This window comes from Antennarius striatus, chromosome 8 (assembly GCF_040054535.1).
Source record: "Antennarius striatus isolate MH-2024 chromosome 8, ASM4005453v1, whole genome shotgun sequence".
Classification (NCBI taxonomy): domain Eukaryota; kingdom Metazoa; phylum Chordata; class Actinopteri; order Lophiiformes; family Antennariidae; genus Antennarius; species Antennarius striatus.
This window is the reverse complement of record NC_090783.1, coordinates 7,854,538-7,872,006: the sequence shown is the minus strand read 5'-3', so window position 1 is coordinate 7,872,006 and position 17,469 is coordinate 7,854,538.

Genomic DNA, 17,469 nt, shown 5'->3' with positions numbered 1-17,469 from the left:
TTACCATCTGTATCGGAGAGACCGCCTTGACAAAACTGGCGACGGGGTTGCCTTTTATGTGCATCAGAAATATGCACATTCTATAACAAATATTGAAACTGAGATAGAGACATTGCAACTGGTTGTAACTCTTACACGTCAACAAGCAATTACGATTATTGTCACATATAAAACTCCAAATGCAAGTACAGCCACTTACTTATGTCAGCTCATTGATATAATAAAATCAGTAAAAACGAAAGAGCTTGTTATTTTGGGTGACATTAACAGGTATGATGTGTGCTGGAGGAGAAGGAGAAATTCTGGTTGGACTTTGATGAAGTGATGCAAAGCATGCCTAGAAGTGAGAGAGTTGTCATTGGTGCAGACTTCAATGGACATTTTGGTGCAGGTAACAGAGGTGATGAGGAAGTCATGGGCAGGTTTGGTATCCAGGAGATGAAAACAGAAGGACAGATGGTAGTTGACTTTGCAAAAAGGATGGTAATGGCAGTAGTGAATACTTTCTTCCAGAAGAGGCAGGAACATATGGTGACCTATAAGAGTGGTGATAGGAGCACACAGGTAGACTACATCTTGTGTAGACGGTGTAACCTGAAGGATATCAGTGACTGCAAAGTAGTGGTAGGCGAGAGTGGAGCCAAACAGCATAGGATGGTGGTGTGCAGGATGACTCTGGTGGTGAGGAAGATGAAGAGGAGAAAGGCAGAGCAGAAGACAAAATGGTGGAGGCAAAAAAAGGAAGAGTGCTGCATGACTTTTAGGAAAGAGTTAAGACAGGCTCTGGGTGGCAAGGAGGTGCTTCCAGATGACTGGAAAACTACAGCTAATGTGATCATGGAGACAGGTAGGAGAGTACTTGGTGTGTCATCTGGAAGGAAAGTAGATAAGGAGATTTGGTGGTGGAATGAGGAGGTACAGGATTGTATACAGAGAAAGAGGTTAGCTAAGATGAAGTGGGACACTGAGAGGACTGAGGAAAGTAGACATGAGTACAGGGAGATGCAGCGTAAAGTGAAGGTGGAGGTAGCAAAGGCCAAACAAGAAGCTTATGATGCTTATGATACTTGTATGCTAGGTTGGACAGTAAGGAGGGAGAGACTGATCTAGACCGGTTGGCAAGACAGAGAGATAGAGATGGGAAGGACGTGCAGCAGGTTAGGGTGATTAAGGATAGGGACGGAAGTCTATTGACAGGTGCCAGTAGTGTGATGGAAAGAGTACTTTGAAGAGTTGATGAACTTGGAAAATGAGAGAGAACAAAGACTAGAAGAAGTGACTGTTGTGGACCAGGAAGTAGCAAAGATTAGTCAGGATGAAGTGAGGAGGGCACTGAAGAGGATGAAGAGTGGAAAGGCAGTTGGTCCTGATGATATACCTGTGGAGGTTTGGAAGTGTCTAGCAGAGGTGGCAGTCAAGTTTCTGACTGGGTTGTTCAACAGGATCTTACATAGTGAGAAGATGCCTGAGGAGTGGAGGAGAAGTGTGCTGCTGCCCATTTTAAGAACAAGGGAGACGTGCAGAGTTGTGGCAAATACAGAGGACTAAAGCTGATGAGCCATACAATGAAGTTATGTGAAAGAGCAGTGGAAGCTAGACTGAGGGCAGAAGTGGACATTTGTCAGTAGCAGTATGGTTTCATGCCAAAAAAAGAGTACTACAGATGCAGTATTTGCTCTGAGGATGTTGATAGAGAAGTACAGAGAAGGCCAGAGGGAGCTGCATTGTGTTTTTGTAGGTCTGGAGAAAGCTTATGACAGGGTGCCCAGAGAGGAACTGTGGTATTGTATGAAGAAGTCTGGAGTGGCAGAGAAATATGTTAGAGGGGTGCAGGACATGTATGAGGACTGTAAGACAGAGGTGAGGTGTGCTGTAGGTGTGACAGAGGAGTTCAAGGTGGAAGTCGGGACTGCATCAGGGATTAGCTCTGAGCCCCTTCTTGTTCGCTATGGTGATGGACAGGCTGACAGACGAGGATAGACAGGAATCTCCATGGACTATGATGTCCGCAGATGACATTGTGATCTGCAGTGAGAGCAGGGAACAGGTGGAGGAGAAGCTAGAAAGCTGGAGGTTTGTCCTGAAAAGGATAGGAATGAAGGTTAGCTGCAGTAAGACAGAGTTCATGTTTGTGAATGAGAGGGAACCAAGTGGAAGAGTGACAGGGAGAAGATATCAAGAAGGTGGAGGATTTTAAGTACTTAGGGTCAACAGTCCAGAGCAATGGAGAGTGTGGAAAAAAGGTGAATAAGTGTGTTCTGGCAGTGTCAGGTGTTATGTGTGATAGAAGAGTTTCAGCTAAAATGAAAGGAAATGTATACAAAACTGTGGTGAAACCAGTGATGTTGTTTGGTGTAGAGACAGTGTCACTGAGGAAAAGACATGAGGCAGAGCTGGAGGTAGCAGAGATGAAGATGCTGAGGTTCTCTTTGAACACCCTCCAGTCTGTGGTGAAGAAGCAGTCTTGGAGTGCCTCTGAAGACTCCTCAGGCCACACCCGTATCTGCCTTTTTGCAGCTCTAACAACTCTACCGAGCGGTCTGTAGCCTGTGTTAGCCTAACAGTGCTGTGGTCTGACGCCCCAAGGTGGGGGAGGGCACAGGCTTTGTAGGCATCTTTTATGTGTCGTGTAGACATAGTCCAGGATAATGTAGCCACAAGAGGACACAAGCCAGTGTCTTATTGTGCCGGTCCCAAGCCCGGATAAATACAGAGGGTTGCGTCAGGAAGGGCATCCGGCGTAAAACTTTTGCCAAATCAAAGATGCGAATCAAACCTATGACTTCCATACCGGATCGGTCGAGGCCCGGGTTAACAACGACCGCCATCGGCGCTGTTGACCTACAGGGCGCCGGTGGAAATTGGATTACTGTTGGTCGAAGAAGGAGAGGAGGAAAGTGCATTCGCACGAAGAAAGAGAAGAGGAACACCAAGAGTATAGGACTAAGAGTAGGGACGTTGAATGTTGAACTATGACAGGAAAAGGTAGAGAGTTGGTTGACATGATGCAGAGAAGGAAGGTAGACATACTGTGTGTCCAGGAGACCAGGTGGAAAGGTAGCAAGGCTAGAAGTTTAGGAGCAGGGTTCAAGTTGTTCTATCATGGTGTAGATAGGAAGAGAAATGGAGTAGGAGTTATCTTGAAGGAGGAGTTTGTTAGGAATGTCCTGGAGGTAAAATGAGTGTCGGATAGAGTGATGAGTCTGAAGCTAGAAATAGAAGGTGTGATATTCAATGTTGTTAGCGGGTATGCTCCACAGGTAGGATGTGAGCTGGAGGAGAAGGAGAAAATCTGGTCGGACCTTGATGAAGTGATGCAGAGCATGCCTAGAAGTGAGAGAGTTGTCATTGGAGCAGACTTCAATGGACATGTTGGTGCAGGAAACAGAGGTGATGAGGATGTGATGGGCAGGTTTGGTATCCAGGAGAGGAACACAGAAGGACAGATGGTAGTTGACTTTGCAAAAAGGATAGAAATGGCTGTAGTGAATACTTTCTTCCAGAAGAGGCAGGAACATAGAGTGACCTATAAGAGTGGCGGTAGGAGCACACAGGTAGACTACATCTTGTACCGCCACTCTTATAAGTCACTCTATGTTCCTGCCTCTTCTGGAAGAAAGTATTCACTACAGCCATTTCCATCCTTTTTGCAAAGTCAACTACCATCTGTCCTTCTGCGTTCCTCTCCTGGATACCAAACCTGCCCATCACCTCCTCATCACCTCTGTTTCCTGCACCAACATGTCCATTGAAGTCTGCTCCAATGACAACTCTCTCACTTCTAGGCATGCTCTGCATCATTTCATCAAGGTCCGACCAGAATTTCTCCTTCTCCTCCAGCTCACATCCTACCTGTGGAGCATACCCGCTAACAACATTGAACATCACACCTTCTATTTCTAGCTTCAGACTCATCACTCTATCTGACACTCTTTTTACCTCCAGGACATTCCTAACAAACTCCTCCTTCAAGATAACTCCTACTCCGTTTCTCTTCCCATCTACACCATGATAGAACAACTTGAACCCTGCTCCTAAACTTCTAGCCTTGCTACCTTTCCACCTGGTCTCCTGGACACACAGTATGTCTACCTTCCTCCTCTGCATCATGTCAACCAACTCTCGACCTTTTCCTGTCATAGTTCCAACATTCAACATCCCTACTCTCAGTCCTATACTCTTGGTGTTCCTCTTCTCTTTCTTCGTGCGAACGCACTTTCCTCCTCTCCTTCTTCGACCAACAGTAATCCAATTTCCACCGGCGCCCTGTAGGTCAACAGCGCCGATGGCGGTCGTTGTTAACCCGGGCCTCGACCGATCCGGTATGGAAGTCATAGGTTTGATTCGCATATTTGATTTGGCAAAAGTTTTACGCCGGATGCCCTTCCTGACGCAACCCTCTGTATTTATCCGGGCTTGGGACCGGCACAATAAGACACTGGCTTGTGTCCTCTTGCGGCTAGTTGGTGCTGTTGCGAAACTTGGCCGCACAAGGGCGCCATAAAATCCAGGATTTCTGCAGTTCTGTGGTGCACAGAGTCCTGAAAGCACCGAAAGGTGGGGGTTCGGTGTGCACCATAGCCCCAGTTGACGACCATGCAAGAGTCAGACATGTACATCGCACGCTGCTGAAAGCAGTGGTAGGGGCTGACTCCCCTAATCGCAACACTGTCAGTCAGTCAACTCTTCCTCGCTGACCACAGTCAGAAGACCGGATGTCTTTCGATGGAGACCTGTTCATGGTGCAGGAATCCCCTCGGGAAGCTGGCCCCGTTCAACCGACCACTTCAGAGTAGCTCATGGAGTCTGGTCCATCCCCAACATTGGATGATCCTGTAGCTCCCGTGGTGGTGGTGGACCCTCGGCCTGTTCCTCTTGCTGATCCAGTTGGCCCTGGCCCTAGCCAAGGCATCACGAGAAGGACTGCACGGTCCACTGCGGGCCAACACTCGAACGTCCATCATCTACCGAGTTCAGCGGAAGGCGTGGCAGCCGGTGGGGCTGACTCTGCCAATTCCATGTCCAGTGTAATATCTGCTCACTTTTGGCCTTGGCTGTAGCGTTGTTGATCTCTGGGGTGTTACTGCTTGATCGTCGGGACGACGATTCAAATGGGGGGGGGGGGCAGATTGTGGCAGGATGATGTGCCCCATCGGCGGTTAATTGGGAGCTGCTGCATAGTCACTGGCGGCCAATGACCTCGTGGTGGCACTCTTTAAAAGGGAGTGTTGGCGGCCTCCCCTTCCTCTTGCTCTGGCCGTACTCGTTATTTCCGGGTCCCGTCGTTCCCCTCCTCTTGCGTCACCTGTACAGGTATGTTGGTAGTGGCTGCTAATAGTCCGTGAATATTGTTGCGCTGATTTTCCTGGTTGGGCTTGCTCCTAGACACTGTTAGTCTGCGACTCACAGAATCACGTCGTACGGGACCTTGCACGATGCCCTCATCCTTCTCCTCTCCCTCTCCCTCGTGGTGATCCCTCACGGGGGCCTGACAGGTATGTGTGACTGTGACAAGCCAGTGCATTTACTCTGCTCCTCCGCCCTTCCTCCAGACCTCGTCAAACTTAATTCTTTATTATTTAACAGGGGCTGTGAGGACCGGGTGGTTGCTGGGGAGTTTCAGCGGCGTGGCACCTCCAGCAGTGTTACAACTCCAGCAGCGCCAAGTGCCGTAAGAACACCGTAGCTTGTCGCTGTGTGGATGCCACTTTGCCCTGCTTCGCCACTGCTCTGCTCTGCCAGGTTTCGCTGTCCTGACTGTGTCCTTTTGCTTGGTTGCGGGCCTCGCTTCGCTGCTGCTTTGTGTCCTGGTTTTATTTGTCGGCAGCACCTGTCCTGACTCGGGTCAGCGGCTCCTTTTTGCCTCGGCCTGCAGCCGCGACAAGACTCTCTTGTGGTCCGTGCAGATGAGGCTACGGCTGCTGTGGCTGCTAGTCCCACTAATCCGGCACGGTTGAGGGCGGAGCCGCAAGGATAAACCTTTAAACCAAGGATAGACACTCCGCTGCAGTGGACTGGACCAAATATCTAGTAGCTTTTAAAAAAAACTTGACTTTAATGACAGACTGAGATCCGTGGGGCTATTTTGGGTTGTAGTTACTTCTTGTTTGTTTCTCTTTTCGTTTTTTTCATTTCATTTCTGGTCGAATTTGTTTCTACAAGTTAGTTAAATCATTTCTCCATTGATTTCTTCCCTTTATTTTTCTAAATACTCCATTATGTTCCCTTGTTTCTGCAATATTTGTTGTTTGTTTAACTAATTTTTGGTTTTGGGTTTACTCATTGAATTAATTTGCTGTGTGTGTGACCCACTAATTCCCTTGTGTTTTGTTTTCTTCACCTTTTTCAGTTGCTGAGAGCCGACGGTGGTGGTCCCTGGTGCCCTGGTGGTGGTTTCCTCTTATAGTGTGCTGTGATCCCCCGTATTTGAGTTTTTCACAGAGTGTGTGTAGTGTGTGTCACGAGTGACTGGGGTGCTTTTCTTCCCTGGGAATCCAGTTTGTGTTCCACAACCATTGCACCGTCGACGAGCCTCAGCACCTGAAGAAGGTCCTCCCTCCCGTGTGTGTGAAATTCCCAAGGTGGCGTTGTCGGTAATTATAAGAAAGTTTAAGATTAAGTAAACTCGACCCCAAATCCGAGCTGCCCCTCAAGCTGCCACATTAGTTTTACTTATTCTTAAGAAAGTGTAAGCTCCATTGTGAGTCTCCTTTTGTTAGATTGTCTCTTTGTTTGGAGCAGCACCCATCGGTCCGTCTATCTTAGGTTGGTTTTTACAAATCGTGTTTTTTGTTTGTCAATTAAACTACATTGTATTGAATAAATAATTTTACTTAAAACATCTCAATCTGGTTTCATGTTGCATTCCCTTTTCCATTACGATCTAAGGGTGTAACAAAGATGATAAATTGAAAGCAGCAAACCTCTCATTGATTGCCTTCCATTATTCCTAAATCTCCACACAGGGTCACCCGCTGACAACCACAACCGCACTTTGTGTGGAAAGAGAAGTACCATGGAATATACACTGGCATTTTGCCATGCATCCCCCATGGGAGACATACATTATGCTCAGAAAAATTGCAATGGGTATGGAGTATGAGAGGAGCAGCAAGTTGTTTTTTTTGTTTGTTTTTTGTTTAGAGTGGGGGTATTTGCAGATCAAAAGATGTAGAGGTCATTCACATCCGCAAAGTTTGTTGTTCAGTCTCTGGTCCTTGTGTTGGTCAATGTAGTAAGTGTGTGGTTATTCCTTCTGATGAGAAGATGGTAACTTGACTTACATGTACTGTCTGTGTGTGAACTGGTAAATGCAGGCTTGACTTGTGAAGCAATTTGAGAAGTCATTTAAACAAGAATATAGGGACTGTCCATTTGTCATTTCAGTATAATTATTACAGAAACGATCCTTTATCATGAAATACTGAATGCATAGATTAGAAAACACTCTGTAAATATAGTCATTTATAAACAAAGTAGCCGCAATAGGGCACAGGCCAGTGTCTTATTGTGCCAACTCCAAGCCCAGATAAATACAGAGAGTTGTGTCAGGAAGGGCATCCAACGTAGAACATTTGCCAAATCAAACATGCATATCGACTTCCATTCCGGATCAGTCGAAGCCTGGGTTAACAATGACTGCCATCAGTGCTGTTGACCTACAGGGTGCCAGTGGAAATTGGACTACTGTTGGTCAAAGATGGAGAGGAGGAAAATATGTTTGTAGAAGGAGAAGAGGAGAACGAAGAGTAAGAGAAATGGTGTAGGAGTTATTTTGAAGGAGGACTTTGTTAGGAATGTACTGGAGGTAAAAAAAATAAAAAATGTCAGATAGAGTGATGAGTCTGAAGGTAGAAATCAAAGGTGTGATGTTCAATGTTGTTAGTGAGTATGCTCCACAGGAGAAATTCTGGTTGGACTTTGATGAAGTGATGCAGAGCATACCTAGAAATAAGAGAGTTGTCGTTGGTGCAGATTTCATTGAACATGTTGATGGAGGTGATGAGGAGGTGATCTGGAGGTTTGGTATCCATGAGAGGAATGCAGAAGGACAGATGGGGGTTAACTTGGCAAAAAGGATGGAAATGGCTATAGTGAATATTTTCTTCCAGAGGAGGCAAGGACATAGGGTGACCTATAAGAGTGGAGGTAGGACCACACAGTTAGACTGCATCTTGTTTAGATAGTGTAATCTGAAGTAGATCAGTTGACTGCAAAGTAGTGGTAGGCGAGCGTGTAGCAAAACAGCATAGGATGGTGGTGTGTGGGATGACTTTGGTGGTGAGGAAGATGAAGAGTTCAAAAGCAGAGCAGAAGACAAAATGGTGGAAGCTAAAAAAGGAAGAGTGCTGCATGACTTTTAGGAAGGAGTTAGGACAGGCTCTGGGTGGTCAGAAAGTGCTTCCAGATGACTGGAAAGCTACAGCTAATGTGAGCAGGGAGATAGGTAGGAGAGTACTTGGTGTGTCATCTGGAAGGAAAGTAGAGACTTGGTGGTGGAATGAGGAGGTACAGGATTGTATACAAAGAAAGAGGTTAGCTAAAGAAAAGTGTGACACTGAGAGGACTGAGAAGAGTAGACAGGAATGCAGGGAGATGCAGCGTAAGGTGAAAGTAGAGGTAGCAAAGGTGAAACAAGGCATTATGATGACTTGTATGCTAGGTTGGACAGTAAAGAGGGAGAGACTTATCTACTGTATACAAATTGGTAAGACAGGGAGACAAAGATGGGGAGGACGTGCAACAGGTTAGGGTGATTAACGATAGGGATGTAAGTCTATTGACAGGTGCCAGAAGTGTGATGGGAAGATGGAAAGAGTACTTTGAAGAGTTGATGAACGTCGAAAATGAGAGAGAACAAAGACTAGAAGAAGTGACTGTTGTGGACCAGGAAGTAGCAAAGATTAGTCAGGATGAAATGAGGAGGGTATTGAAGAGAATGAAGACTTGAAAAATAGTCAGTCCTGATTATATACCTGTAGAGGTTTGGAGGTGTCTAGGAGAGGTGGCAGTAGAGTTTCTGACTGGGTTGTTCAACAGGATCTTAGATAGCAAGAAAATGCCTGAGGAATGGATAAGTGTTCTGGTGCCCATTTTTAAGAACAAGGGAGATGTGCAGAGTTGTGGCAACTACAGAGGAGTAAAGCAGAACAGCCTTACAATGAAGTTATGGGAAAAATAGTTGAAGCTAGACTAAGGGCAGAAGTGGACATTTGTCAGTAGCAGTATGGTTTCATGCCAAAAAGAGTATTACTGATGCAGTATTTGCTTTGAGGATGTTGATAGAGAAGTACAGAGAAGGCCAGAGGGAGCTGCATTGTGTTTTTTGTAGATCTGGAGAAAGCTTATGACACGGTGCCCAGAAAGGAACTGTGATAATGTATGAGGAAGTCTGGAGTGGCAGAGAAGTATGTTAGAGCGGTGCAGGACATGTATGAGGACTGTTAGACAGTGGTGAACTTTGCTGTAATTGTGACAGAGGACTTCAAGGTGGAAGTCGAGACTGCATCAGCTCTGAGCCCCTACTTGTTCGTTATGGTGATGGACTGGCTGACAGATGAGGTTAGATGGGAATCTCCATGGACTGTGATGTTTAGATGACGTTGTGATCTTTAGTGAGAGTAGGGAACAGGTGGATGAGAAGCTAGAGAGGTGGAGGTTTGCCTTGGAAAGGAGGAATGAAGGTAAGACAGAGTACATGTGTGTGAATGAGAGGGACCCAAGCGGAAGAGTGAGGTTAAAGGGAGAATAGATCAAGAAGGTGGAGGATTTTAAGTACCCAGGGTCAACAGTCCAGATTAATGGAGAGAGTGGAAAAGAGGTGAAGAAGCATGTACAGGCAGGATGGAACGGGTGGAGAAAAGTGTCAGGTGTGATGTGTGATTGAAGAGTTTCAGCTAAAATGAAAGGAAAGGTGTGCAAAACTGTGGTGAGACGAGCAATGTTGTTTGGTTTAGAGACAATTTCACTGAGGAAAAGACAAAGAAGACAAAGCTGATGGTAGCAGAGAGGAAGATGCTGAGGCTCTCTTTGGGAGTGACCAGGATGGATAGGATCAGGAATGAGTACATCAGAAGGACAAGTTAGATGGTTTGGACATGTCCAGAGGAGAGATAGTGAATATATTGGTGGAAGGATGCTGAGTTTGGTCTTCCTCTAGGCCACCTGCTTGGCAGTTCCAAAGAGGAGGTTTATGGATGTAGTGGAAGAGGATATGAAGGTAGTTGGTGTAAAAGAAGAGGGTGCAAAAGACAGGGTTAGATGGAGGCAATTGATTCGCTGTGGCTGATTCGCTGACTCCTACTCTTTTGCAAATTCAAAGGGTTTCTTCAGTTGTACAGACATGTGTGCTGATACAGTAAACTGTTAATACATGAATATACAGCACGTCAAAAAGTACAAAGTGTTGTCGGTGACAAAAAATATTGTCATACTTTGCTCTTACTAATACCTATCTGTTAAGCTGTACGCAATATAGTTATCTGGTCTAAAATTAGGGTTTTGCCGAGTACTGGTTTCAGATGAGTATCCGGTACGGATATGCATTTTTGGTGTTTACGAGTACGATATGAGTAAAACTCGTCAAAACTCATGCTCATAAAATCCTCAGAACAGACTATCGTCACACTCAGTGACTGGCCACTTACACACAGGGCCCGCCCCTCCCTACAGAGACTGCAGCCAGAGAGTCACTGCTCCACAGACATTGACTGATCTCTCTACCATGCAGTGCCTTGGAAAGTTCAAGAGAAGTAAAGAAGTTATCAGTGGTGATATTTCCCCCACTCAACGCAAGTTACATGTGTTGACTGTGAGTGATTGGGAGCCATAAGCAAATCATGTTGGCATCGTAACATCAGTGAGTCCAGCTGGCGGCAGCCATCACAGGGTTATTGAATGTTCATAATAATTTTATCAATTTTATCATTTTATCATTTGATCAAACAATGTCAGAATAAAATATACACACATTTAGGAAAAGTCAGGCTCCCGTTTGTAGATGATTTTTTTAAACCAAGTTATGACATTGCAAATTTTGAAAGCAGTCAAATTGACTGCCTTGTGAGTTCTAGTGTTGATCAACATTGTTTAACTGTGTGGGAAAAAATGGCAAGAACATTAGGTGGTAAAAATAAATAAATGAAAAAACAAGTTTGATCATAAAAAGAAAAAAAAAAAAATTAAAAAGAAAAAAATAGAAAGTTGTTTTAAGTATGACAATTTTTGTTCATGCATACCTTGTAATTCATAATTACCTATTGCATGTGTTGTATTCATTAATGCACTTCGTGTTCTAAGTCATAAAAGACCTTTGCGATCAAAAACATTGATTTGAGGCTGATCTGTAAATGGTTTTAAAATAACCAATAAATATAGCAAGTTCTGATATTAATATCAATTTCAGACTTGAAATAATGTAGCAATTTAAGCCCCACCTATTTCCGGTCAAACCACACCCACTTTCAGTTTAAGCCCCGCCCATTCCAAGTACAGATAATTTAGATGGATGAAGTAACAGATACCGCTACAGAGAGTGGTGTACTCGCTCATCCCTATCTAAAATATTAGTTCTATAAAAAGTGGAAAAACTCCTAAAAAAAGTACAATGTTTTCCAGATGAACCTGCTGGAATATTTTGACTGAAAGAACATTTGAACGCATGAAATTACAAACAAAAAAGGGCATCATTAACAGTAGGTGTATGACGCAAAAATCCCCGATTTATAAATTTGCCCTATTTTTTTTGGTGAAATGCCATCCCAAATGAAACTGTACAATAAAAGAAATGTCTTCATCTTTGCTGACCTTACCGAAGACTAGAAACTCCTTACCAAAGACAAAGTAATTCATATTTCTGTCAGGAAACAGTGTCCAATGGCTGGGAATGTGCTTATTAAACCTGAGCAGTAAATCTAGCATAGACATGTCATGGCCTTATTAGATTCTGGTTTTAATAAAGCTGTCAATCTTTCAGATTACACCAGTGACCCATTTTTATGTAAACCTTTTTAATGTCCTCCTGGGACCCGTTGAGTTTATAGAGTTGGTGCCACATAATCACACTTAATCAAACACCTATAGCCTTCCCCTCAGTTCTGAATTTATGATTTATCTGAACAGAGCGTGTCACTCAACACTGTTTGACAGCAAAACACATCACAACATCTATCCAGAGAGCTGCATGTATCCACACACACACACACACACACACACACACACACACACACACACACACACACACACATACACACACACACACACACACACACACACACATACACAAATGCTCACGCGAGAATACAAGAAAAACTTATCGGTCTTATCGGTAAAATTACATGTTTCATTAGTTTGCGTTAGCTTAGCTCCAGTGTTATCCACGATCTGTCATTGTCCATGACTACTTTCGGAAAACCCAGCTTTAAATATCACAATACATCCAAAGCTGTTTAAATCAATTCACTGCACTTCTTCAAGTCCAGTGGATTGATTTAAACAGCTTTGGATAACCATGACTTGGATATCTGAGAACCTATACAGACACAATACATCACCGCTTTGAAGCGGGATGTAATTATCTCACCGGCCACTCTCATGGTCTTTACACAATGAGCCATTAGTCTTTCTTCAGCAAAGACTGAGGAAGCAGGTCCATGCTTAGCGCCAAAAAATCAACCGTTATATCATAAAAAACAAGACTGCCAAACATGAGAAAATTAGAATTAGCGCAAAATATGTAGCGGCGAAGTCACTGAAAGTTAAAAAAAATTCCAGACTATGCCAATTGATCAATCGATCGATCTATAATGCAGGCGCGTTTGAGTTGATTAGGCAGCACAGAGGAGGCAGAGAGATAGGGAAGGCTCAGAGGGGGGGAGGGGTGGAAATAGGGAGCAGAGAGCCACACCCCATTAAAACAGACCTTTTGAGAGCGGAAATGGATTTATCAATATTCAATCAAAGATATTGAGGATCACGGATCACTTTGGGGCAAGACATTTCACATACAGTGTAGTTGGACATCTGGCAGATGAATGACATGAATTACAAAGAAGCACCGGGGGAGGATGAGATTTGCTCTGAGTACTTCAATTTTCTGGATGTGCAGGGACTGTCATGGTTGACACGTCTCTGTAACATCGCATGGCAGTCAGGGACAGTAGCTTTGGATTGGCAGACAGGGCGGTGGTCCCTCTTTTCAAAAAGGGGGACTGGAAGGTGTGTTCCAACTATAGGCGGATCACTCTCCTGGGGAAAGTCTATTCAGGGTACTGGAGAGGGGGATTAGACCTATTGTCGAATCGTGGATTCAGGACGAACAATGCGGTTTTCGTCCGGGTCGCATAACACTGGACCAGCTCTACACTCTCCATTGAGTGCTCAAGGGGTCATGGGAGTTTGCTCAACTAGTCCACATGTGTTTCGTTGATCTGGAGAAGGCATTCGATCATGTCCATTGTTGTATCTTGTGTTGTATCTTGTGCTTCGGGAGTATAGAGTTTGGGGTTCTTTGCTGAGGGCTGTCCGGTTCCTGAATGACCAAAGCCAGAGCTTTGTACGCATTGCCAGTAGTAAGTCAGACCTGTTCCAGATGCATGTTGGACTTCGGCTGTCCTCTATCACCGGTTCTGTTCATAATCTTTATGGACAGAATCCCTAGGCGCAGCCTGGATCTGAGGAGAGTCAGGACGAACAATGCGGTTTTCGTCCGGGTCGCATAACACTGGACCAGCTCTACACTCTCCATTGAGTGCTCAAGGGGTCATGGGAGTTTGCTCAACTAGTCCACATGTGTTTCGTTGATCTGGAGAAGGCATTCGATCATGTCCATTGTTGTATCTTGTGTTGTATCTTGTGCTTCGGGAGTATAGAGTTTGGGGTTCTTTGCTGAGGGCTGTCCGGTTCCTGAATGACCAAAGCCAGAGCTTTGTTCGCATTGCCAGTAGTAAGTCAGACCTGTTCCAGGTGCATGTTGGACTTCGGCTGTCCTCTATCACCGGTTCTGTTCATAATCTTTATGGACAGAATCCCTAGGCGCAGTCTGGATCTGAGGAGAGTCCAGTTTTGGAGCCAAGGGTTTTTTCTCTGCTTTCTTTGGATGATGTTGTCCTGTTGGCCTCATCAAACCTGGACCATCAGCGTGCACAGGGACAGTTTGCAGCTGAGTGTGACGCGAGTGGGATGAGGATCAGCACCTTTAAATCCGAGACCAAGAGTGGTGTGCCTTCTTCAAGTCGGTGGAGAGTCTTTGCCCCAAGTGGAGGAGTTTAAATGTCTTGGGGTCTTGTTCACGGGTAAGGGAAGGATGGAACGCGAGATTGACAGACGGACCGGTGCAACTTCCACCGTAATGAGGTCACTGTCTGTCGTGGTGAAGAAGAAGCTGAATCAGTGCATACTTACACAAAACTGGTAACATGAAACAAACAGGACACTGGGCCTGCAATATACTTAAAAACTAAAAAATACTAAGTTTCCCTTTGATGGAGGATGTGCTTGTCAGATACCCAATGTGGAGTTCTGCAGCTACTGCAGCTATATGTGTCTAGCGATGTGAATTCCGTTTGCCCGATGCACACAGAGCAGGATTACTACTGCATTACAGCTTAGGGCATGTATCATAATGTGTATTTCTTCCCATGCCCATTCTTTCAAAGTTGCCAACTGCAGCCAGTCTGCATCTTATCACTTCACAACTTGATATTGCGAATGTGCTATTGTAGTAAACATTTGCTCATTTGCACATAAAGCACATACAGAGTTAAACATTAGCATGCATTTCAAGCTGTGTTTTCAGCCACCTGATGAATACAAATCAAATATTCACTCTACTTCGTGCTTCTCTACACATGCTCTTGAGGGGAATATGCAGTTCTAGGGCTGTTAAATGCCTCATCGTCAGCTAGTTTCTATATTTTGGTCTATCTGTTGTTTTGTGCAGAGCAGATTGCATTTGATGCTTTTCATTCTAAAACCACAGTGGGCTTTCATTTACATATTTGTGTTTTTGATCTACCGAAACTATCAATGTCTTGAAACAATACTGAGAACAGAGAAATAATATCAGAACAGAAAGCTATGTGCGATAACACCAAGTCAAGATAAGTTGAAGGAAGCTTCAGCATCACAAGAGTTGAGGGAAAAAGAGGAGTTGGCTGGCTTGTTTCTTTGCTTTCCTTTGAACTCATCCTCTATCATTTTATAATCAAAATTTTTAAATGTCCTTTCATTGGGCCATACTTTCTGCTAACATAAAAAGGGAGAAAAAAACAAGGAAAATTATTCTGACAAGGTGTTAAAATAGAGCAAATATTCAAGACTGGCATCAAGAATGTGCGAGAACCATCATCATCCTTGCTTTTGTGTTTCTGAATTAGGATGACCTGCACACAATTTAACTTTAGATGTCACATGAAAATAGGAAGGGGAGAGCTTCAAGCGCAAATTGACTCACAGTACCACTGTAGCAACACTAGCAGTGGCAGCAAAGCTAACATGGAAAATCACTTTGCAGGTTGTGGGTTGATTTTGTGCTGGTACAGACGTGTCTTAATCTTGTGCTATCTTTATAAAATAGATTAACATAGCTCTTATGTAAGTGGAAATTTAGGATTTGTGGAAAAGGAGAGAAAGAATCTGATAATCTCATACAAAATTTTGTGTAGTGTCAAGTGTTGCTAATTTTTGTATCTGAAAAATTGGACTTCATAAGAAACTGATAACTTCATGTAGAACAGCCAGTGCTAAAAAAAAAAAAAAGTTTAAAAAAAAAGAAAAAGTAAATAGGAATGGAAGACATAGCATAGCTGAATCCATTGTGTGCAATATGGGTGAAGTAGTACTGCCAGCAACCACAAAAACAAGTGTTTGACATTGTTGCTGGTGTTCCCTTGCAATTCTAACCAGTCACACTAAGCTTTCCTTTACATCATATTTTATCATCAGAGGTATTCTTTCTTAAATTGTTTTATAAAATTAAATCATAGTAGTACTAGCAAACAGCGCTAACAGTGCTGTGCCAATCTTGGATAATATTGAAGTGATCGATTTGGACCATGTCATCTTTAAGCAACTTTGGACTTTTGATTTTTAACAATTACAACTCCAACGTGTCTGACAGATGCCATTTGTAAAATAAATAAATACATTAAAAAATAATGAATGGATACTGTTAATACAATCATTTGGAAGACACAGACTAAGACGAAAATTATTGCCACTGACAATTAGGAGACAGATCTTCAGAGTATCACTGCTGTATCCGACACAGAGGGTCACGGGGAGCCGGAGCCTATCTCGGCGGCATAGGGCGTGAAGCAGGGGACACTCCGGGCACGACGCCAGTGCACCGCAGAGCCACAAACAAAGACAGACAACCATGCACACACACACTCATTCCTACGGGCAATTTGGAACGGCCAATCAACCTGAAGAGCATGCTTTTGGAGGTGGGAGGAAGCCGGAGAACCCGGAGAGAACCCTCGCAGACACGGGGAGACCATGCGAACTCCGCACAGAGTGGGACTCGAACCCAGGTCCGCTGTGTTGTGAGGCGGCAGCGCTAACCACTGCCCCACCGTGCCGCCCTAGGAGACAGATCTGACCTTATAAATTGTGTGATTTATGAGAACAACAAGGTGACTATCAGGAAATAGAAAAGAAGGTCCTTCATACATTTCTCTCACATTCACTTAATTAGTAACTCAATTGCCTCTGATTTATCTTCACCCAGACCAAATTAGGAAAGTACCTTGATGTTTGTGAAGATGCAAATTTAATACAACACAATTCTAACTGATCCTAAAGTGATCATACTCCTAACACTATAAAAACCCTAACCCTAAAAAAAAAGAACATTATCAACTGGCAAGTGGTTTTCATCTAATTTTGAACATAAGTGTAGATATATAAATGATCAGTCTAAATCTAGCACCTGATTGAAAATATAGCCACACAGTCATGATAGGCCAGACATTCTTACCCCATAAACACTGTCCAGCCAAGCTTTGCGGGTGATGTGCCCACTTGGAGGTAGCCCGATATCATGTTGGCATAATCGCAAGTAGGCCCACAAATACAAATCTGGCCACCTGATGCTTATAGAGAAACTCGTTGTTCACTCTCTTTCCAAAATATGTTGATGAATATGACACCAGTCTAGGCATGGTTTGGCAATGCATCGCTCCAGGTCAATTTGAAATGCAAAAAAATAAAAGATCAATTTGTGAAAAAAAATTAAAACAAGAAAAAAAAAAGCAATTCACCCTCAGATATAAAATGGAAGTTAGGTGAAACAGTAATTAAAACAAGAAAAAACAAAATATGTTTTAGTATATTATTAAATCAACAATAACTTATTTATGCTCATATTGTAGTAACATAAATTACTTCTACTTTAACTTTTATAATTTAATGCAGTCTTGTCTCTTGACTAAACTGCACCGAGAAGTGTATTTTGAAACCAAATTAAAT